General features: G+C 43.1%; 1 pseudogene; it reads right to left on the reverse strand.

The window, feature by feature from the left end:
• LOC101134352 (signal-regulatory protein gamma-like) overlaps nucleotides 1-21,773 on the reverse strand; it is a 40,983-nt pseudogene that overhangs the window by 13,892 nt on the left and 5,318 nt on the right.

Genomic DNA, 21,773 nt, shown 5'->3' on the forward strand with positions numbered 1-21,773 from the left:
GGATATAATGATCATCCAAAGTAAGAGCTGTAAGATGTTTCCAACAGTGTCTGCCACACGGAGGGTGTTCAAAAATTATAAAGTTGGCCAGGCACAGTGGCTCAAGCCTGTAATCCCAGTACTTTGGAAGGCTGAGGTGGGCAGATACCTGAGGTCAGGAGTTTCAGACCAGCCTGGCCAACATGGCAAAACCCTGTCTCTACTAAAAATAAAAATAAAAAAAATAGCTGAGGGTGGTGGCACACCCCTGTGGTCCCAGCTATTCAGGAGGCAGAAACATGGCAATCACATGAACCCAGGAAGCAGAGGTTGCAGTGAGCTGAGATCGCAACACTGCACTCCAGCCTGGGTGACAGAGTGAGACCTTGACTCCAAAAAATGAATAAATAAATAAAATAAAGTTTTTACTCAGTAGATTTCCTGAAGCTTGGAGGCTTCAATGGACATTAGATGATGAGGATATAGGTATGACTATGGATATGGATATAACTACAGATATAGTTACTATATAGATATAGATGCTATAGGCCGAAGTTTCCGCAACTTTATCCACTTCTTTCTTCCTCACACCTACCCTTCATGAAAGTGGGAACACTAATAGAGTAATGCATGGAAGTTCTATTTTGAGGGACTATGCATTTTACCAAGAGGTTTGCTTATCTATTGCTTATCTTAACAGATTGGGGGACTTTGAGGGGTAAGATCAGAGAAGTAAAAAAGAAGAGAGAGTGTGGGCAACAGGGAAAACCAAACGTCTCTTTAATGTGCATTTCATATAGACTAAGAAATGGTTAGAAGGAAATAATAAGAAAAGTCTTTTAAAAATCCTGTGTGTGTTTCGCATAGTCAAGCGAGATTTATCCCAGGAATGTAAGGATGGTTCGATATTCAGCAATCTCTCCATGTGACACACTACATAAACAGAATGAGTGACAAAAACCCTATGACCATCTCAACACAGGCCCCAAAAATGCATATGAAAAAATTCAACATTTTTAAGTGATAAAAACTGTCAATGAATTACATATAGGATGATCGTTCCTCAACATAATAAATGCCATATGGGACAACTCCGTAAAAATGAACTCACATATTTACACTTAATTGACCTTCGATAAAAGTTTCAAGGACACATAATAGGGAAAAGTCAATCTCTTCAAAAATGTTATTGAGTAAACTGGATATCCATGTATAGAGAAATAAAATTGGAACTTCATCTCATACCACATACAAAAATCAACTCAAAATGGATTAAAGACTTAAATGTAAGACCTGAAACTGTAAAGTACTAGAAGAAAAGTTCTGTAACATTGGTCTAGGCAATCAGTTTCTAGATATCAGCCCAAAAGCACACACAACAGAAGCAAAAATAGACAAATTGAATTACAAGAAACTAAAAAGCTTCTACATGTGCATTTCTCGTGGATATAGAAATGAATGTGTGATTACATACATAGCCAAGAAAACAATCAACAGAGTGAAGAGACAACATACAGAATGGGAAAATATATTTGCAAATTATACATTTGATAAGGAGTCAATACACAAAACATATAAAGAACTCAAGCAACTCAATTATAAGACAACAACTCACTCAATTAATATATGGGCCAAAGACCTGAATAGACATTTCTCAAAAGAAGACATTAAAATGGCCAGCAGGCATATAAAAAATACCCAATCTTACTATTCATCAGAGAAATGCAAATTAAATCCATAGTGAGGTATCATCTCACACCTGTTAGAATGGTTATTATCAAAATGAGGAAATTTAAGTAGCATTGGAGAGTATGTGGAGAAAAGAGAATCCAACCCACTGTTGGTGAGAATGTAAATTAGTACAGCCATTATTGAAAACAGTATGGAGTTTCCTCCAAAAATTAAAAATAGAACTATCATTAGATCCAGCAATCTCACTTCTGGGTGTATATCCAAAGGAAGTAACATCAGCATGTCACAGCGATATCTGCACCCATATCCATTGCAGCATTATTTACAGTAGCAAAGATGGAATCAACCTAAGTGTCTATCAACAGATGAATGGAGTAAGAAAATGTGGTATATATACACAATGAAATTCTAATCAGCCTTACAAAAGAAGGAAATTCTGTCATTTCCAACCTGGAGGATATTATGCTAAGTGAAATAAGCCAGGCACAGAAAGACAAATACCACATGGTCTCACTCATACACTGAATCTAAAAAAGTTGAACTCATACAAGTAGAGAGTAGAGCCTATAATCACAGCAGTTTGAGAAGCTGAGGCAGGTGGATCACCTGAGGTCAGGAGTTTGAGACCAGCCTGGCCAACACGGTGAAACCCCATCGCTACTAAAAATACAAAAAATTAGCCGGGCATGGTGGCGGACATCTGTAATTCCAGCTACTCGGGAGGCTGAAGCAGGAGAATCACTTGAACCCGGGTGGTGGAGGTTGCAGTGAGCCGAGATCTCACCGTTGCACTCCAGCCTGGACAACAAGGGTGAAACTCCGTCTCAAAAAAAAAAAAAAAAGAAGTAGAGACTAGAGTGGTGGTTACCAGGGGCAGGGGAGGGGGTGTAGTTGGGAGATACTGGTCAAAGGCTACAACATTTTAGTTTAGATAAGAGAAATAAGTTTAAGAGATGTATTGTACGATATGATTTCTAGAGTGAATAACATGAATTGTATTGTTGAAAATTGCTAAGAGAGCAGAGTTTATAAGTTCTCACCACATAAAGTGATATACATGTAAGGTAATGCATAGGTTAATTAGCTCAAATTAATCATGTACACATATTTTATAATATGTTGTACATGATAAGTATATATGCTTTTTTCAAACAAAAATAAAATACATTTCTTTTCTGAAACATTTCATTGCAAATAAAAAGATAACAATAAATGTGAAATCTTATGTACATGTATGTACACTTATAGTCACTTATACACACATATGTATATATGTATACATATATACACATGCATTCACAAATATATATAAAAGTTTGTTCTGTCATTATACTATATAAAGATGTTTTGTGCATTAAATAAAATTATGAAACCTGTTAAAATCTCAGTAAAATATTTGGCACATAAAAGTCATCCAACACATTTGTAACAAATGTTGGGAGTATATACACCAGAGTTTTAACTCTGAGTGTCACTTCTCTGACTGGTGTGATGGGTGATGATTATTCCTATGTTTACTTCCCTGCATGTGCTAATATTTCTACAAGTAGCATAACATGGCTAAAAGAATGAACTCTGGAGCTGGTCCACCTGGACTTGAATCCCAGCTGCTCCACTGACTGAGGTAGGGGACAATGGACAAGCTCCTCCCTCTGCCTGACTCCTTGTTTTCAAATAGGAGTTAATAGGTGTAGCTTTCAAACAGGGATGTTGTGAGGATTAGTAGAGTTAAAATACACAAATTACTAAGAACTGTGTCTACCTTGTAGGAAGAGCTCAATTGCTGAATTCTTACCACTGTCATTTGGGTAAAGTGTACATGTAAGAAAAATAATTTGAAAAGTGAGAACCTTGTCCTCCTAGGACCTGTGAGGTGACTCACAGCAGGGGCCAGTGGGGAGCAGGGAGGCTGCTGTGCCCAGCCCTGTGATTCTGGGGTCAGCTCCCTGGCCTGAGTAGGGTGTGAGGACAGGTAGCCTGTCTGTGGGCTGTGAGCAGGGCTCTCCCAGGCTGCACCAGGAAAGGTCTTCCAATCCTGCCTGTCCTGGGGAAGGGAAAATAAATTCTCCACGGTAAAGTCGAAAGAACCAAGGTAGATTGTGGTACTTGTTATGGGCTGAATGTGTCCCCCAAAATGCATGTGTTGAAGCCCCAGTCCCCAGAACCTCAGAATTTGACTGTATTTGGAGACAGGGTCTTTAAGAAGCTATTTAGTTACATGAGGTCATTGGGGGGGTCTTAATCTAATATGACTGGCGATCTCAGAAGAAGAGGAGATGAGGACAAAGACACACACTGAGGGAAGACCACGTAATAAGACACAGAGCAGAGACGGCCATCTAAGAGCCAGTAAGAAAGACCTCAGCACAGGCTAACCCTGCCAACACCTTGATTTTGCATTCAGCCTCCAAAAGTGCAAGGAAGTAAATGTCTGTAATTTTAGCTGCCCAGTCTGTAGTACTTTGTTATGCAAGCCCTAGGAAAGGATTACAGGGCCCAGAAAGCAGCAAATTCCTTCTTAAAGAGGAAGAGGGCACAAAAAAATGGGTGGTAACACTGAGATTACAGAGGAGTGGGAAGCAGGGGGAACAGAGGGCAAAGTATGCAGCATCCTGAAGAAGGACAGTGTCTGAACATTCCCGGGAAACATTGCTCCCCTGACCAACTCAGGCACTGTTTCAGACTTCACATCCTCAGGGTGCTGAACAGAGGGCTGAGCCTGGAGCCACACACCCTGTCAGGCTGTCTCTCAGCTCACTCTGTGGCCTTGGGCAGATGGTTTTGCCTCCTGGAGCCTCAAGGCTCCAGGCTCAAGGCCCCTGCTACTCAGTTTGGGGCAGCAGAAGGGTTCCCAAAACCTACTGCTCAATATTTGACAGGAACCAGGTCTGCTTCTGGTAAGGATTTAAATAATGATTCTTCTGTGTTTGTCAAATGAAATATTATTTTTAAAATGTAACTAATTATGGTGCTGGTTGAAGGATCACCTGATTCCATCCCTTGGTAGCCAGCTGCAGATCCACAGAGAAAGTGCTCAGCTCCCTGATCTTCTGCTCTCAGACAATGCCCAGTCCTTGACCTACCTTGGGAGCACTTGTGTTTGTCTGGAATCCCTGAAAGCCCAGGGGCAGGGATTTCAGGGCTGCAAGCAGAGAGAAAGGGTTCTAGCCCAAGGCAGTGCTCACCTGTGCATCCCAGCAGCAGAATCAGCAGCAGGAAAGGACCAGGAGGGTGGGGCCAGGAGGCTGGGATGGGTATCCTGAAGACCTCAGGAGCCTGCTCCGTCCAAATATCTGTGCTGGGGAGATCTCAAACTTCTCTGAGGAGAGAAGACAAGCACTGTCTCCCTTGATTCAAGAGGAAGTGGCAATGATAGAGTACAACAGTGAAATAGAAATCAGGCACAGTAGGCAGTTACAACGCAAACAGTTACTCATGTTCCATTCTCAGGAGAATCAGACAGGCTTAGCAGAAATAGTGCTTCCTGCACACCTTGACCATATGTTCTCTCCACATGGCCCCTAACACCATCTTCAGGTCCTCTTGGTGATTCACCATTTGGGGCTGTTAGTTCAAGAAGGACCTGTGATTAAGAACTGTTTTCTAAACTCCCCATCTCAAGACCCTAGGATGTTGCTGGCTTGTTTTCTTCTTCTGCACCAGGCCTCAACCAAGTGCTACTCAGTTCGGGGCAGGAGGAGGGTTCACAAAAGCTACTGCTCAATATTTGAGAGGAACCAGGTGTGCTTCTGAAATTGTTCCCTATTCCAAACTTTTATCAATGTAACTGGCAAAACTTAGCCCAAATTCAGTCTAATCTGGGGCCTCAGCAGCACTTTCATGTGTCCGCATCCAGCAGAAGGAATCATCTCCTGACTTCCTCCAGGAGAGGAAATGGGCTTAGGTTAATAAGGATATGCTTTGTGGGCTGAGGTGGGAATTATGGTTGTGGGTTATGGAGAGGGGATAGAGTTGTGATGGGGGGAGAATATGGTATGCAATTTCCTGGGGCAGTCACATCAATAGTCTTTGTTTTGCACACAGAACACCTATTCCATCCACCACTGCATTTAGACTGGAGGTGAGGAGAGAGGAAGAATAAATACTCCAACCAAGAGGGTGTGTTAAGGATTTGAGGAAGTCACTGGGCCCTCCTAGGCTCAGCTTTGTTCTCCAAATTGCAAATAATAGGTTTTTCACTGCTGTGTTTTTGTGGATGTTAAAAGAGATCATGACTGTACAATACCTGAAACCCAGTAGGTCATTATTGATACCATGGTGCCAGGTGAAGAGAAGGAACTCAAAATTTTTTGAATGGATCCCTACTGCAGGCTGAGTTTCCCACCAGTGGCTTTCTCCGAGATTTCCAGGCCCCTGAGACCCAGCTTATATGGTGTACTTGAAATATCCCTGCCACTCTGAGATCAGTTGCTCCCTCTGGATCCTCTGCACCCTGCTTCTTGTCAATGCATAAATGAATTCCTCTCTCACAATATCGAGCTGTGTGACTTTAAACAAGACACCTAAGTTCTCTGAGCCTTAGCTTGATTATATGTAAATAGAGGTTATAACATGTACCTTGTAAAGATATGGTAGGAATAATATAAACTGTACCGAATGCTCAACTCATAATTAATTATAACTAAAAAATGGTGGCTATATTAATATGTTGTGTACAGCAAGCATTCACTGCTTCCCTGTGACACTTGTGCTTTAGAAAAATTACCCTGTTAGGAGAAATGGTTTCTCCTTCATCATCTATGACTAAGAAAGGCCTGTGTGGAACCCTCCCTGTCACATGCTGGGTTTGAAGTCCTTCATCTCTCAGAAGTAATTGTCAAATGAAATTATAAAAATTATCGTATTTCCATCCAGATTTCTTTTTCTATGTGGCAGATGTACAGAGAGTGAAATCTTCACCTCCTGCTCCATACCCACAGAAACGAATATAAAAAATGATAAAATTACCTTAATCAACGTCTACACTTTAAAACAAGAAAGTAGTCTCTATACGCCATGAAGGAATAGTAGAAGCTATTATTTTTTGCAGATGTCCTGGACACCAGACATGGTATCCAGCATTTTATGTCAGTTACCTCATTAATTCAACACTGACCCTGAGGTAAGTGCTACCATTAACCTTCATGTAAAGGTGAGAAAATCTGAAGCACACAGAGAGTAGCAAGTTTGCTCAAGATCACTCAGCTTTTGGATTGAGACATAGGCTGTCACACTGCACAGCCTTCACTTTTAATGTTTGCACTATGACCACCTCTCATAAGAAAGGAGGGACATCCCTCTAGAAGTAAGAAGTGAAGAAGCCACAGACTCAGTTAGGAGCAGCCCCCACAGTGAGGTTGGGGCAGGTGCCACACTTCACGAGCCCCTGACAACCCAAGATCACATGGGGCATTATTCCTGCAAAGACGGCAGTGCAAGCAGAAATCACTAAAGATTTGGGGAACAGCAGCACCACAAGAGATAGCTAACCAATCCAAGAACAACAATAACTTAAAAACAATAAAACAGTAATAAAAAGAACTTCACACCTGAGAACACGTTAAAAAATAAAATATGAGAAGGTGTTCAAGATTAGAATATCTAATAACCTATAAACATAACAAAAAAAGCAAATCCATAGAACAAAACCAACCATGTATAAAACAAGAATAGGTAGACATGAAGTACAACAGGTATCTTGGCAATGTAACAAAGCAGAGGATTTTAAATATATATATAGGTTTTTAAAAATAACTAGGTTGACATATTAGTTTGTTCTTGCATTGCTATACAGAAATACCTGAGACTGGGTGATCTATAAAGAACAGGGGTTTAATCGGCTCGCTGTTCCACAGGCTCTGCAGGAAGCATGATGCTTGTACCTTCTCGGCTTCAGAGGAAGTCTCAGGAAACTTACAAACATGGCAGAAGGCGAAGGGGAAGTAGGCTCATCTTACATGGTCACAGCAGGAGGGATAGGGAGAGTAAGGAGGTATCACACACTTTTAAACAACCAGATCTCATGAGAACTTGCTTACTATCATGAGAACAGCACCAAGAGGGAAATCCACACCCAAGATCCACTCACCTCCCACCAGGCTCACCTCCAACATTGGAGATTACAATTCTATGTGAGATTTGGTGGGGATACAGATCCAAAGCATATCAGCTGAGTAAGCTGACTATACATAAATGAGTAGTAAGTAGTGAGCTGGGTCATCACATAGGGGCCATCTCCTAGGACCCAGCACAAAGAGACACACCCAAACAAAGTAATGTAAACAGGTATAAATATAGCAATAACAAAGAAATACCATAACATACTTTGCAAAATTTTGTGCTAGAAATATTAATATCTTAAGAAGTATAATTTAAGGCAAAAAGCACAAATGGTTGAAAGAGGAATATTTCCTTTTATGAAAGTAACAACTACCCGGAAGATATGAGTCACAAAATATTATACCTCCAAAACTATAATTTGGAATATATGACTTAAATATTGATAGAATAGTTTCAATAATTTGGCAGAATCTGTACTTGGAGCAGCAAAGTGACTTCCTGTGAACTCCAGTCCTTCAATAAAGATCTATTAGGTGCACAGATGCTATGTGAGTGGAAAAATTTTGTGGAAATCATGTGGAGAATTGAGTTTCAAATTTAAGTTGACTTCGTGCAGTACAGTTACAGCCTGAATGTTTGAGAGAAGCAAGAGCCTGGGAAACCATGAGCTGAAATTCTCCTTCTGCGAAATTTAGCCCTGCACTCATGACACAAGGTGCAGATAATGAGATATGGCTGTGGGAAAAGTGAGGAGTCGGTGGATGTTTGAGAAGAGCACAGTTTAAACTTGTGGGCTTAGGAATCAGAGCTTCTAGGTTTGAATTTAGTTCTACCAGTCCTGGCTGTGTGACCTAGGGGAATTTGTTTAACATCTCTGTTTCTTCAGTTCCCTAAAATGGAAATAATAGTCATATCAACTTCATAGGTTTGTTAAGGCCGTAAAATGGATTAATATATGCAAATTACTTAATAACAGCTGACCATGTTCCAAAAGTTAGATATGATTTTTATTAGGTGGTATTTTGGTAATAGTAATAGTTTTAAAAAACAGACTCTCTGCCCTCAAGGATTTACGATGCAGTGCAACAACCCTGGCCAATGGCTGGGGGATGTGCAGGTACCACCACATGATGAGTGTGGGTCACGTGTCTAGCCTTATAATCACAAAGTCATTACTAGCACCAGGGTCGTGGTGTGGGCTTGGCCTCAGGGGGAATCACTATGACTAGGGCAAGGCACATCCCAGTAAGTGTCTACACAGATGTTTATGGAAAAGGAGCTCCAAGTCTTGTCTCATGCAGGGATAGGAGAGAAGAAAGTGCTCCCAGAGAATGTGACACAGGCAAAAATCTTCACATGAAAGGAACTTTTGCAGAGATTTCACCACTTTGAAAGTACAAAGGGGAAGAGCTGGCAAGATGATCGAACAGGAGCAGTGCCAGTCTGTAGCTCCCAGTGAGACCAACAGAGAAGGTGGGTGATTTCTGCATTTCCAACTGAGGTACCCAGCTCATCTCACTGGGACAGGTTAGACAGTGGGTGTGGCCCACGGAGGGTAAGCAGAAGCAGGGTGGGGCGTCGCCTCACCTGGGAAGTACAAGGTTTTGGGGAACTCCCTCCCCTAGCCAAGGGAAGCCGTGATGGACTATGCTGTGAGGGACAGTGCTATCCGGTCCAGATACTATGCTTTTCCCATGGTTTTTGCAACCTGAAGACCAGGAGATTCCCTTGGGTGCCTAGACCACCAGGGCCCTGGGTTTCAAGTACAAAACTGGGCAGCCACTTGGGCAGACACAGAGCTAGCTCCAGGAATTTTTTTTTGTACCCCAGTGGCACCTGGAATGCCAGTGAGACTGGAAAGGGGGCTGAAGTCAGGGAGCCAAGTGGTTTAGCTCAGTGGATCCCACCCCCATGGAGCCCAGCAAGCAAAGATCCACTGGCTTGAAATTCGTGCTGCCAGCACAGCAGACTAAGGTTGACCTAGGACGCTCAAGCTTGGTTGGGGGAGGGGCATCTGCCATTACTGAGGCTTGAGTAGGTGGCCACCAGGAAGTTCGAACTGGGCAGAACCCACCACAGTGCAGCAAAGCCACTGTAGCCAGACTGCCTCTCTAGATTCCTCCTCTCTGGGCAGGGCATCTCTGAAAGACAGGCAGCAGCCTCAGTCAGGGGCTTATAGATAAAACTCACATCTCCCTGGGAAAGAGCACCTGAAGGAAGTTGTGGCTGTGGTTGCAGCTTCAGGAGACTCAAACTTTTCTGCCTGCCAGCTCTGAAGAGACCAGCGGATCTCCCAGCACAGCACTGCTCTGCTAAGGGGCTGACTGCCTCCTGAAGTGGGTCCCTGACCCCCATGCCTCCTGACTGGGAGATACCACAGAAATAACACCACGCATGTACAACCATCGGATCTTTGACAAACCTAACAAAAACAAGCAATGGGGAAAGGATTCCCTATTTAATAAATGGTGTTGTGAAAACTGGCTAGCTATATACAAAAAACTGAACCTGGACCCCTTCCTTACACCTTATACAAAAATTAACTCAGGATGGATTAAAGACTTAAATGTAAGATCTAAAACCATAAAAACCCTAGAAGAAAACCTAGGCAATACCATTCAGGACATAGTCATGGGCAAAGACATCATAACTAAAACACCAAAGCAATTGCAACAAAAGCCAAAATTGACAAATGGAATCTAATTAAACTAAAGAACTTCTGCACAGCAAAAGAAACTATCATCAGAGTGAACAGGTAACCTACAGAATCGGAGAAAATTTTTGCAATCTATCCATGTGACAAAGGGCTAATATCCAGAATCTACAAGGAACTTAAACAAATTTACAAGAAACAAACAAACAACCCCATCAAAAAGTGGGAAAGGATATGAACAGACGCTTCTCAAAAGAAGACATTTATGCAGCCAACAAACATATGAAAAAAAGCTCATCATCACTGGTCATTAGAGAAATGCAAATGAAAACCACAATGAGATACCATCTCACGCTAGTTAGAATGGCAATCATTAAAAAGTCAGGAAACAACAGATGCTGGAGAGGATGTGGAGAAATAGAAATGCTTTTACACTGTTGGTGGGAATGTAAATTAGTTCAACCATTGTGGAAGATAGTGTGGTGATTCCTCAAGGATCTAGAACCAGAAATACCATTTGACCCAGCAATCCCATTACTGGGTATATACCCAAAGGATTATAAATCATGCTACTATAAAGACACATACACGTATGTTTATTGCAGCACTATTCACAATAACAAAGACTTGGAACCAACCCAAATGCCCATCAATGATAGACTGGATAAAGAAAATGTGGCACATATACACAATCAAATACTATGCAGCCATAAGAAAGAATGAGTTCATGTCTTTTGCACGGACATGAGTGATGCTGGAAACCATCATTCTCAGCAAACTAACACAGGAACAGAGAACCAAACACCGCATGTTCTCATTTATAAGTGGGAGTTGAACAATGAGAACACATGTATGTAGGGAGGGGAACATTACACACCGGGGCCTGTTGGGGGGTGGGGGGGAAGGGGAGGGATAGCATTAGGAGAAATATCTAATGTAGATGATGGGTTGATGGGTGCAGCAAACCACCATGGCACATGTATGCCTATGTAACAAACCTACACATTCTGCACATGTATCCCTAGAACTTAAAGTATAATTTAAAAAACAAACAAACAAACAAACTGCAAAGGATAAGATGTTGGAAACAAATTCAAAATTAGGAAGATTATGAACAACCAAGGTAGAAACAATGCTTGCTCCATATCAGAAATGCACAAGAAGGTGGCAAGCACTGATCCAACTACTCTTGATACATTTTTACAAATCAATAAAACACTTGAACTCTCAATGTTTCTAATGCTTTGAAGTACAGTGCACTAATAAATATTTATTTCATTACATTTTTATTGCCTTCTAAGTTTGTAACTTTGTTTCTAATATTTTGACAAAAAATTGTAAAAGTCACAGAATGATCATTGTTTTTCCAATTGGATATGGAGATTGCTTTCCCAGGTTTCAGGTTGCACGGTCATTTTTACAATCCTGCATTGCCATGAAAAGTGAGAACTGCCTATATTCAGAACAATACAGATGGTAATATGTGCTAAGGAAAAATTCATCATGTTAAGATAAATTAGAGTATCAGGGTAGGGAGGGAAATTGATATTTTATACAGGGTGGTTTACATTAGTAGACATTAGGCAGAAAGAGTTGAAGGAGGGATGAAGGGAAGCATGTAGCTGTGTTGGAGAAGAAGCAGAGGAGTATACAACTAGACTTTTCCAAAGAATCACTGTGGCTAAAAACTGAAAGCCAGTAGAGGCAATTGGAATGCTACCAGAAGGGATGATGCTGGCTGCGACAGGGAGGGGTGGTGGAGGTGAGAAATGCGTGAATTAGGCTTGTAACTCAGTGCTGTGCTGGAGCAGCCGAGAGCCAATTGTTAAATGTCAGGAATTTTGCAATCTGGTTGTTTAACTGTTGATGGCTTGAAACTGTCTATGTTGGGAATTTTCATACTACAGAGATTGGCAAGCACTACAAATCAGCTTTTTGTTTTTCCCTTTCAGAAAGTCCATTGTTAAACATTTACTGTCTCATATAAGTGGACATAAGCATTTCAAAGGCAGAATTCAATGCAGAGTATAAAAAAAAGAGAGTGAGAAATCAAGGAGGACTCCAGGATGCTGGATTGTGGCAGCATTTCTACCACGAGCAGCAGGGCTGGGAAGGCTGCAGGATGCTAGCAGAACTAGTGTCCCATCACAGAGAAAGCAGGGAGAGCTTCTTTCTTTCTTGGTGTGAGGCAAAGAGGAAGGAGAATCATTTTTTTCTTAAAATTGGGATGGGGGTTCGTTTGTATTCAGGAGGCAATAGTGAACCTCAACAAGGCTGGGAAGTTGGAGTAGGCAGGAATCCAGATGGCAGAATAACTCTTGAGAGGCTAGAGAGAGTCTGTGGTTTATGGCCAGTCCCAAGGCGATGGATGCAAGGAATCCTAATGTGTTTAGATTTGGCATGTTTCCCACATCCTAGGGAGGTGTCGTGAGTCACTCCCCAGAGCCCCATCCCATGGCCTCTGCTCAGGACCGTGAATGAAGACCCTGCTATGGAGCATCAAGGACTCTGCAAAGGAGCAACAGGAGCCTGTGGGCAGGAAGATGTCCTGGGAGGATATACATTTGGAGCTGAGTCTGGGGAAGCTTCTCGCCAGCTCCTTCTCTCCAGCTGAGCCCTTCAAGGAAGGAAGGAGGCAGCACAGACTGAGGGTCCCACATGGTGGGGGAGGAGGAAAGGAGCTGTGGGAAACACGTCCACATTTAGTCATCTGCTCATCATTCAAGAAATGATTCCTGAGAGTCTGCTATGTCCTCAGTGCTGGTCTTCCTCCTGGGATGCCTATTGTGGGTGGACAGGGAGCCCTGAGATAGAATTTCACCTGCTCAGCCCTCCTCTCAAGTCCTGATGCCCTTTCCCTCATCCCTCCCACTCAGGCGCTGAGAGCCTGAGAGCACTAAGAGCAGCCCACTTGAGGCGTCTCAACAGTACTCTACAGTGGGGATTCCTTAGACGCCATGGAGTACAGCATCAAATAATTGAGAGATGGCCTGCAAGGGACCACCCACAGAGTTGGCCCTCATTCAGCCCCCTCTCCCCACCTCCCCTATGGGCCCCTAGGGTGCTGTGGACACCTTTGAACACCCTTGCTGTAGCCTACCTCCTGCAGCACCCACACACTTCCTGGGGTTGGGATTCTCCTAGAGGGTTCCCTGAGACTTCTGAGGGTGCTGAGGAAGCCCCATCACCTTCTCCAAACTCCACTGACCCTGAGGCTGTGTGGCATGCGGGCTGGGTCCTCCTGCTGGCCTGACCTTCTGGAGCAGCCCTTGGCCCACCCTCCCTCCTCTACACTTACAGTCAGGCCTTCTGCTTCCGGTGGACATAGGCATCAGTGACATCAACCAGCAGCAGCACCTTGGAGCCCAGGAGGAGACCTAGGAGGAGTGAGGCAGTAGGAGCTGGCACCCGGACTGGAAATCAGGAGACAGGAGGATCCATTAGAGGGGCCACCTGGGAGGCCATCCCAGGGGCCTCCACTTACCCCATCTGAGGCTACCTGGGCTGTTCAGTTCTCCAAAGCAAGAGTTCAGAATGAGAAGTTCGGAGGGATTCTCTACAGTTTAACAAGTGCGCTGGGTGTTGCAGAGACAGGGGCTATCAATCAGGCTTGTGGGATTCAAACCTTGGATCCCTGACCTGTTCACCACTCAGGTTCCCTCTCTGAGCCTCAATGTCTTCATCTGTAAAAGGGACAGCAAATGGCTCCGACTTCATAGCACTGGTTAAAAGGAGAAAATGCCAGGATGACGGTACAGTATCTGACACAACGGCTGCTCCTTGGCCCCCTCCCACCTCCCTCTTCTTTCATCCAAGTGGTCACTTAGGCCAATAGCATGGCAAAGAGGAGTGAGAACCCTACTAGGAGTTAGCAGATCTCAGTTAAACCTGAGTCACTTGCCAGATGTCATTGTTCTAGGTATGAGATGCACCACCTGGGAATTTTAGTGTCTTTGTCTGTAATATTTGCAAATTAGGATAAAGCCACATTCCTACCTATGTTCAAGGGTTCTGGGGAGCCTTGATTGCTGTATCATCTAGGAGGGAAATTAGGCAACATCCATATAAATTAAAACACATACACTCTCTGACCTAACAATGCAACTTCTGGCAGGCATCTGCCACCAGAGTAGGATAACATATGTGCAGGGTCATCCACAGCAGAATTGTTTCAAAAGCTCAAGGTTGGGAACCACTTACATATCCATCAACAGAAGTCTGCAAAATGACATTTGATATTTCCATAAATTGACATATTCTGCAGCTGGTAAACAATGGAGCAGGTCTCTATGTCCTTATATGGAATCTCAATAAGAAATTATATGGCTTGCATTTGGGAGAGGTTTTCCAATCACCAACAGAGCACAGAGAATGAATGAGAGAGGCATTCTAAACCTTTGAGTAACTATGAAAAGGAGAAATACTGGCTTCCTACTCGGTTCTTTTCAAGGAGCTTTCATTCAGCACCTACTATGCACTAGACTCTTCTATGGAGAGAGTATCTAATGCCAGGATGGAACGAAGCCTGCCTGGAATAGGATCTGGGATCTTGCCCCAACCCTAACTGGCCCTGTGACCTTGGGCAAGGCCCCTGTCATTTCTTGGCTTCAGTCTCCCATCTGTAAAAGGGCATTGGGCTAAATGGTCTGAAGGTCCTTTTTGCACTGATATTCCAGGATTCAGGAGTTAAATTGAGGAACATGGGCCTCTGAAGGAAAACCCAAAATAAGCATTCTGCTGCCTTAACTGGGGGACCCCTAAGTCACCCATATAGGGGACCTCTTCTCTTAGGCGAGGGACATTCTGAGATGGCCTAGCTCTGCTTGAAACCTTTAGTGACTGTGTGAAGCAGTCCCTGAATCACACAAGGGTTTCCTGAACAACCCACAAACATCCTGGGTAGACCCATAAAGCTCTTGGCATCTCCTTTCACCACGGCCATCAGATTAAACAGTGGATCTGTGTCCTTCAGGAATCTTCCCAGTGTGATGGTTCTGAAGATTAAATAAAGAAAAACCCAATTTACTCCCTCAGTGCTCTGGATGGATTTATCCTCATTGGAAGGGAACAGAATGTAAGCTTGGTGAAAGCAGAGCTTGTGCCTTTTTTTTTTTTTAACAACTATTTGCCCAGCAATCACGGTGGAGACTCACACACAGTAGGTTCTCGATGAATGCTTGTTATGTAAAGAAGAGACTCGGCCACCCTGGAGGGAAAGTGCTCTGTGGACACAGCAGGCAAGGTCTAGCCTTGTGCCTGGGAAAATCACTCAAACCATCAGCTCCGTTATCTGTGGAAACATGGCTGGGCCAGATTAGAAGAGGCAAAGGCTATGGTGCCAGGCAGACTAATGTTGCAGACTTCCCCATCATTTACCAGTCACGGAGACTTGAGTGAATAGCATGACATCTCCAGGCATTAGTAGAAAAGGGTGGCATCAGATCATGAAAGTGAGCACCCACTGCCACCCTTGATTGTTGCTGACAGAGGACAGTGCTATTATTGACTTCTTGTCACACCTTAGGGGATGAAGGAGGCCTACACTGTACTCACCACGCACAGACATCTGAGTCCCTGGTCCAGACTTAATCTCCACGTTGGCAGGAATTGCTCTCCGGAGCTTCACACAGTAGTTGGTGCCAGCATCTTTGAGGGTGGTGCTACTGATGCGGATGGGATAGTCTGTGCTGTTTCTCTTTCTCTGGTCTGAAATAGTTGTTACCCGGGGAGAGTGGCATCCTTTTGGACTATAGATTAATTTCTGGCCTGGACCAGCTCCTCTGAACCACTGGATGGGTCCCACAGGGAGCAGGGAGGTCACAGTGCAGTTCAGAGTGGCCATCTCTCCAGCTGCAACTGACACAAATGCCTCAGGCTGAATCACCTGCAGCTCCTCACCTGCCACTCCTAGAAAGTAACAGAGCAGTCATTTACTCATCCTTACGTGAACTTGAATGTTTCCTCAAGTGTTTATCAATGAACTTCAATGACTGGGTGCATACCAGGAGCAGGCCTTGAGCTCAGCACACTGTGTGTATTATCTCATTTAACCCTCACAACAAGTCTGTAACATGAGACTGTATTATAAGTGAGGACACTGAGACACAGAGAGGTTCAGTTTCATGGAAGAGCATGGGGTTGCTAACCTGAGTGGAGCTCCTGATCCCCCCTTGGAAGTGTCATGCTTTGCTAAATATTTGTGCCTCCACTTTCTGGCCATATGGAATGTTGCACTTTCTTTTTCTTTTTTCTTTTTTTTTTTGAGACGGAGTTTCGCTCTTGTTGCCCAGGCTGGAGTGCAATGGCACGATCTCGGCTCACCACAACCTCCGCCTCCTGGGTTCAGGGGATTCTCCTGCCTCAGCCTCCCGAGCAGCTGGGATTACAGGCGTGAGCCACCTCGCCTGGCTAATTTTGTGTTTTTAATAGAGACGGGGTTTCTCCATGTTGGTCAGGCTGGTCTCGAACTCCCGACCTCAGTTGATCTGCCTGCCTTGGCCTCCCGCAGTGCTGGGATTACAGGCGTGAGCCACCTTGCCTGGCTAATTTTGTGTTTTTAATAGAGACGGGGTTTCTCCATGTTGGTCAGGCTGGTCTCGAACTCCCGACCTCAGTTGATCTGCCTGCCTTGGCTGCCCGCAGTGCTGGGATTACAGGCGTGAGCCACCGCGCCTGGCTAATTTTGTGTTTTTAATAGAGATGGGGTTTCTCCATGTTGGTCAGGCTGGTCTCGAACACCCGACCTCAGTTGATCTGCCTGCCTTGGCTGCCCACAGTGCTGGGATTACAGGCGTGAGCCACCTCGCCTGGCTAATTTTGTGTTTTTAATAGAGACGGGGTTTCTCCATGTTGGTCAGGCTGGTCTCGAACTCCCGACCTCAGTTGATCTGCCTGCCTTGGCCGCCCACAGTGCTGGGATTACAGGCGTGAGTCACCGCGCCCGGCCAGACTTTCTGAATCATTGCACTGGGTGGAGCCATGTGACTGCTTTAGGCCACTGAGTTGTGAGCAGAAATGATGGGTATAATTTGTGGGCTGTGCGTTTAACTGCAAGAGCCTCTGTGGATTAACTTCTCCCTTCCACAGAGACCTACAAGGCTCTGATGAGGTCTGCTCCATCAGCCTGGATGCCTGAATGACCATGAATTCTCCACACACTGAACATGCAGCTTAACTAACAAGTACAACATTGTTTTAAGCCGCTGAGAATTTCTCACCCATAGCATAATTACATTACCTTAGTTTCCTAATGTTGATGTGACAAATTATCAGAACTTAGCATCTTAAAACAAAAGAAACATATCATCTGATAGTTCTGGAGGTCAGAAGTCCAAAATCATGTTACTGGATAGAATCAAGGAGAAAAATCTTCAAATATACAAAGATAGAGGATGACATGTTGGTGGCCAGGAGTGAAGTCAGAGAGGTAATGGGGAGATGCAGGCCAAAAGATACAAAACTGCAGATAGGTAGGATGAAGAAGTCCAGAGATCTAATGTGCAATATGAGGACTAGAGTTAATAGCATTGCATTGAATTCAGTATTTTTGCTCAAAGAGTCTATCTTAGATGCTCTACACACAAACACACACACACACACACACACACACACACACACGGTAACTATGTGAGAGGGTGGATATGTTCATTTGCTTGACTGTAATAACCATTACACTATGTCTATGTATATGAAAGCACCATGTTTTACCCCTTAAATAAGAGGTGTCAGCAAAGCTGTGTGTATTCTAGAGGCTCTGTTCCTTGCTGCCACATTCCTTTCCTCACAGTTACATCTTCCCATCACTCCCACATCTTGCTTCCATTGTCATATGTCCTACAAAGACCCTTGTCATATATTGGGCCCTTTCTGACACTAGACCAAGATGTTAAATCACTGTCTTAAACATGCTCAAACAGCTAAAGAAAACAACAGACAAAAAACTAAAGAAACATTGGAATATAATGGATTAATAAAATAAGAACAACAGCAAGAGAAATTATAAAAAATAAACAGAAACTTAAGAGTTAAACAGTACAATAATTGAAAAATCCACTAGAGGTGTTCTCCAACTGGTGTGAGCAGTCAGAAGAGAGATTCAGAAAACTGGAATATGGAATAATTGAAATTATTGTGACTGGGGAATAGAAAGAAAAAGGAATAAAGAAAAACAAGCAGAACCTGAGGACATTGTGGGACATTATCAAATGGATCAACACAAACATTGTTAGAGTTCTAGAAGAAGAAAAGAGGAAGAGAGAAAGGAACAGATTATTTGAAGACATAATACCCCAAAACCTTTTGAAACTTGATAGAATACATGAATCCTCAAATTTAAGATTCTGAAGAAACTCAAGTTTAACTCAAGGAAAAATTCAGAGACCCACACTAAGACACATTATAATCCAACTGCTGAAAACTAAAGTCAGGGAAAGAATCCTGAAAGCAGCAATAGAGAATGGATTCCTCACATACAAGAGTTCTTCAATGAGATGATCAGCCGATTTCTTATCAGAAGCACTGGAAGCCAGAAGGCAGAGGAGTGATATGCTGAAAATGCTGAAAGAGGAAAAACCTATCAACCAAGAATCTTATACCTGGGAAAACTATCCTCTAAACATGAGGGAGAAATTAAGATATTCTCAGATGAATAAAAACTAAGAGAGTTCACTACCATTAAACCTTACCTACAAGAGTGGTTTCAGGTAGAAATGAAAGGATGCTACATGGCAACTGCAAGTTGTATAAATAAAAATGTCCAGGCTGGGCATGGTAGCTCATGCCTATAATCCCAGCACTTTGGAAGGCCAGGGCGGGCGGATCGCGAGGTCAGGAGATCAAGACCATCATAGCCAACATGGTGAAACCCTGTCTCTACTAAAAAATACAAAAGTTAGCTGAGCGTGGTGGCACATGCCTGTAATCCCAGCTACTCAGGAGGCTGAGGCAGGAGAATAGCTTGAACCAGAGAGTCAGAGGTTGCAGTGAGCCGAGATCATGTAGCTTGAACCAGGGAGTTGGAGGTTGCAGTCAGCCGAGATCGTGCCACTGCACTCCAGCCTGGTGACAGAGTGAGACTCTGTCTAAAAAAAAAACAAAAGTCCGGCTACATGTAAATTTATTTTAGTTCCTATTTTTCTGATGCTTCAACATCCCACAATCATGCTGTGAGTACCCTGCCCAGGTGACCAGGTGCACCAGTGTGATAAGGCTGGCTCCTGGCACAAGTTCCCTTTCTTGCCCTCCCATATTGTGACCTAATCCCATAAAAAGACACCAGTAAATCCCATCATGCTCTTTGCTTGTACCCTCTACCCTGACTCCCAGTAAAGGCACTTGCTGAGGAATTCTTTCTCTCTTGCTTCCCCATCTGCTTGATTGAGCCTGCTTCCTAGGAGCTCTTCTCATATGGCTTTCTACGTGGCATGCCCTACTTCCCTCTCTAGGACCTGTGAGTAAAATAAATCATATTCCATATGCCTTTCCAAGTGAAATTTTCATGACCATCTTAGAGTGATTCATAAAGACCCAATAGCCTGACTTTAGCATTTTCAATACTAATGGCAGTGAGAATGGGATCATTCTAAACTGGGGTGGAAATTTCCTAGGAGATGCTCTTTAACTACTCATGGCTTACTAATTTGCTACTCTGATTGGCTCCACAACTTGAGAAGGCTTTTTACACTGATGGCTTTCTTTTGCTGTGCTATGTGCAGCTTCATGTTACCTTTTGGAGTTCTGCCAAGACTCTCTATCCTGAAGTGAGGATCCTGTTTAAATATCAATAATGACATCTACATTTCTTCAAGAGCACGGGAGGACATAACATTGATAACAACCTCTTCAAAGGAGATTCATGTGATGTGCATATTAACATCACTTTATCCAGCATCTCTAAGTTGTTTTGAGGCGCCAGTGGCAACATATTCTTCTTTTACAAAGTTTATTTACAAATTAAAATCAATAGGCACCCCTGTTAGTGCCTATAAACAAAGAAACAAAAATACCTCATCTCTGTGGAGACTTTAGCAATTTCTTTCATGCTTTTTGGAGTTTCTAGACCATTCATGATGGCCATACATCTCCCCAGGGCCTTTGATGCAAAAACAATGCCCCTCTCACCCTTGTGCTATATTCCATTAAAACAACAAATGCCTGGTTACCTACTGGGATCTCCTATCCTGGAGTCCAGATCTAGGAACAATACTCTCCTGTTGCAATCATGAACCATAGATTGTCCCACATGCAAGGCTCTGCTCATCTGAAATGGGGCCCATTGGAACCTAAACTTCCACTGAAAAGCAAAATTAAAATTTCCGTCAGGTGCAGCTGCACACCATTTTGTGGACTATTGGTCTTATAATTTGTTGATGCAACAATTCTCAACCAAATACTAACAAACTGAATTTAACAGCATATTAGAAGGATTCTACACCATAAGTAACTGGAATTTATTCCTAGAATACAAAGGTGTTTCAATATACAAATGATAATGTCATATATCATATTTATACAGTGAAGAGAAAAAGACACGATTATCTCATTTGATGTAGAAAAGCATTTGACAAATTTGAACATCTTTTTATGAGGAAAATAATCAATAAAAGGAATATATGGACATTTCCACAACATGATAAAATCATATACTCATACTACACTATTTTATTTATCTACTTAACATGTGTATTGGTTATTATCATTTCTCCAGTAGAATATAAGCTCCAAAAGGTCAACCACTTTTGCTCTTTTATTCACCAATGCATGACATGTTCTATGTCAGGTCCTGGCACATAGTAGCTATCCAATATATAGGTGTGTAAGGTGTGAATTACTCATTAGAACACTTCCCTGGGACACTGAAATCTATTTTAAGTGGACTGCATCTGTGAGATTTGCTAGAAACTGAGTTTCCCATGTAGATGACTTGGTTTAAAAAACATTCATTTGCATACACAAAGAAAGCAGAAGAGCCCAGAAGGAGAAAACCACAAACCCTCTTCCCTACACCACAACCCCGCTCACTCCCAGGAGCAGCAGCTGCAGAAGTCTCATGGCATAGCATCAAGGCCACAAGTATTTGACAAGAGTGACGGTGAAACCTGTGATCTCTGCAGTCAGAGTGCCTGAGTTCAAATCATAGCTCTACCAGTTACCAACGAGCATCCTCACAGCTCTTTGTGCTTCTGTTTTCTTATCTGTGAGCAGTGGGAGGAGGTTAAGGGGAATATCTATTTTGGGCATAACGACCATCTGAGGTAACAGCTATAAGGCATTTCCAACAGTGTCTAGCACATGGTGAGTATTCAAAAATTGTAAATTATTACTTTTTAGATTTTCTAAGTCATGGAGGCTTCGATCCACATTACATGATATGCATATGGATACAGCTATT

The sequence above is a fragment of the Gorilla gorilla genome, chromosome 21 (assembly GCF_029281585.2).
Source record: "Gorilla gorilla gorilla isolate KB3781 chromosome 21, NHGRI_mGorGor1-v2.1_pri, whole genome shotgun sequence".
Lineage (NCBI taxonomy): Eukaryota > Metazoa > Chordata > Mammalia > Primates > Hominidae > Gorilla > Gorilla gorilla.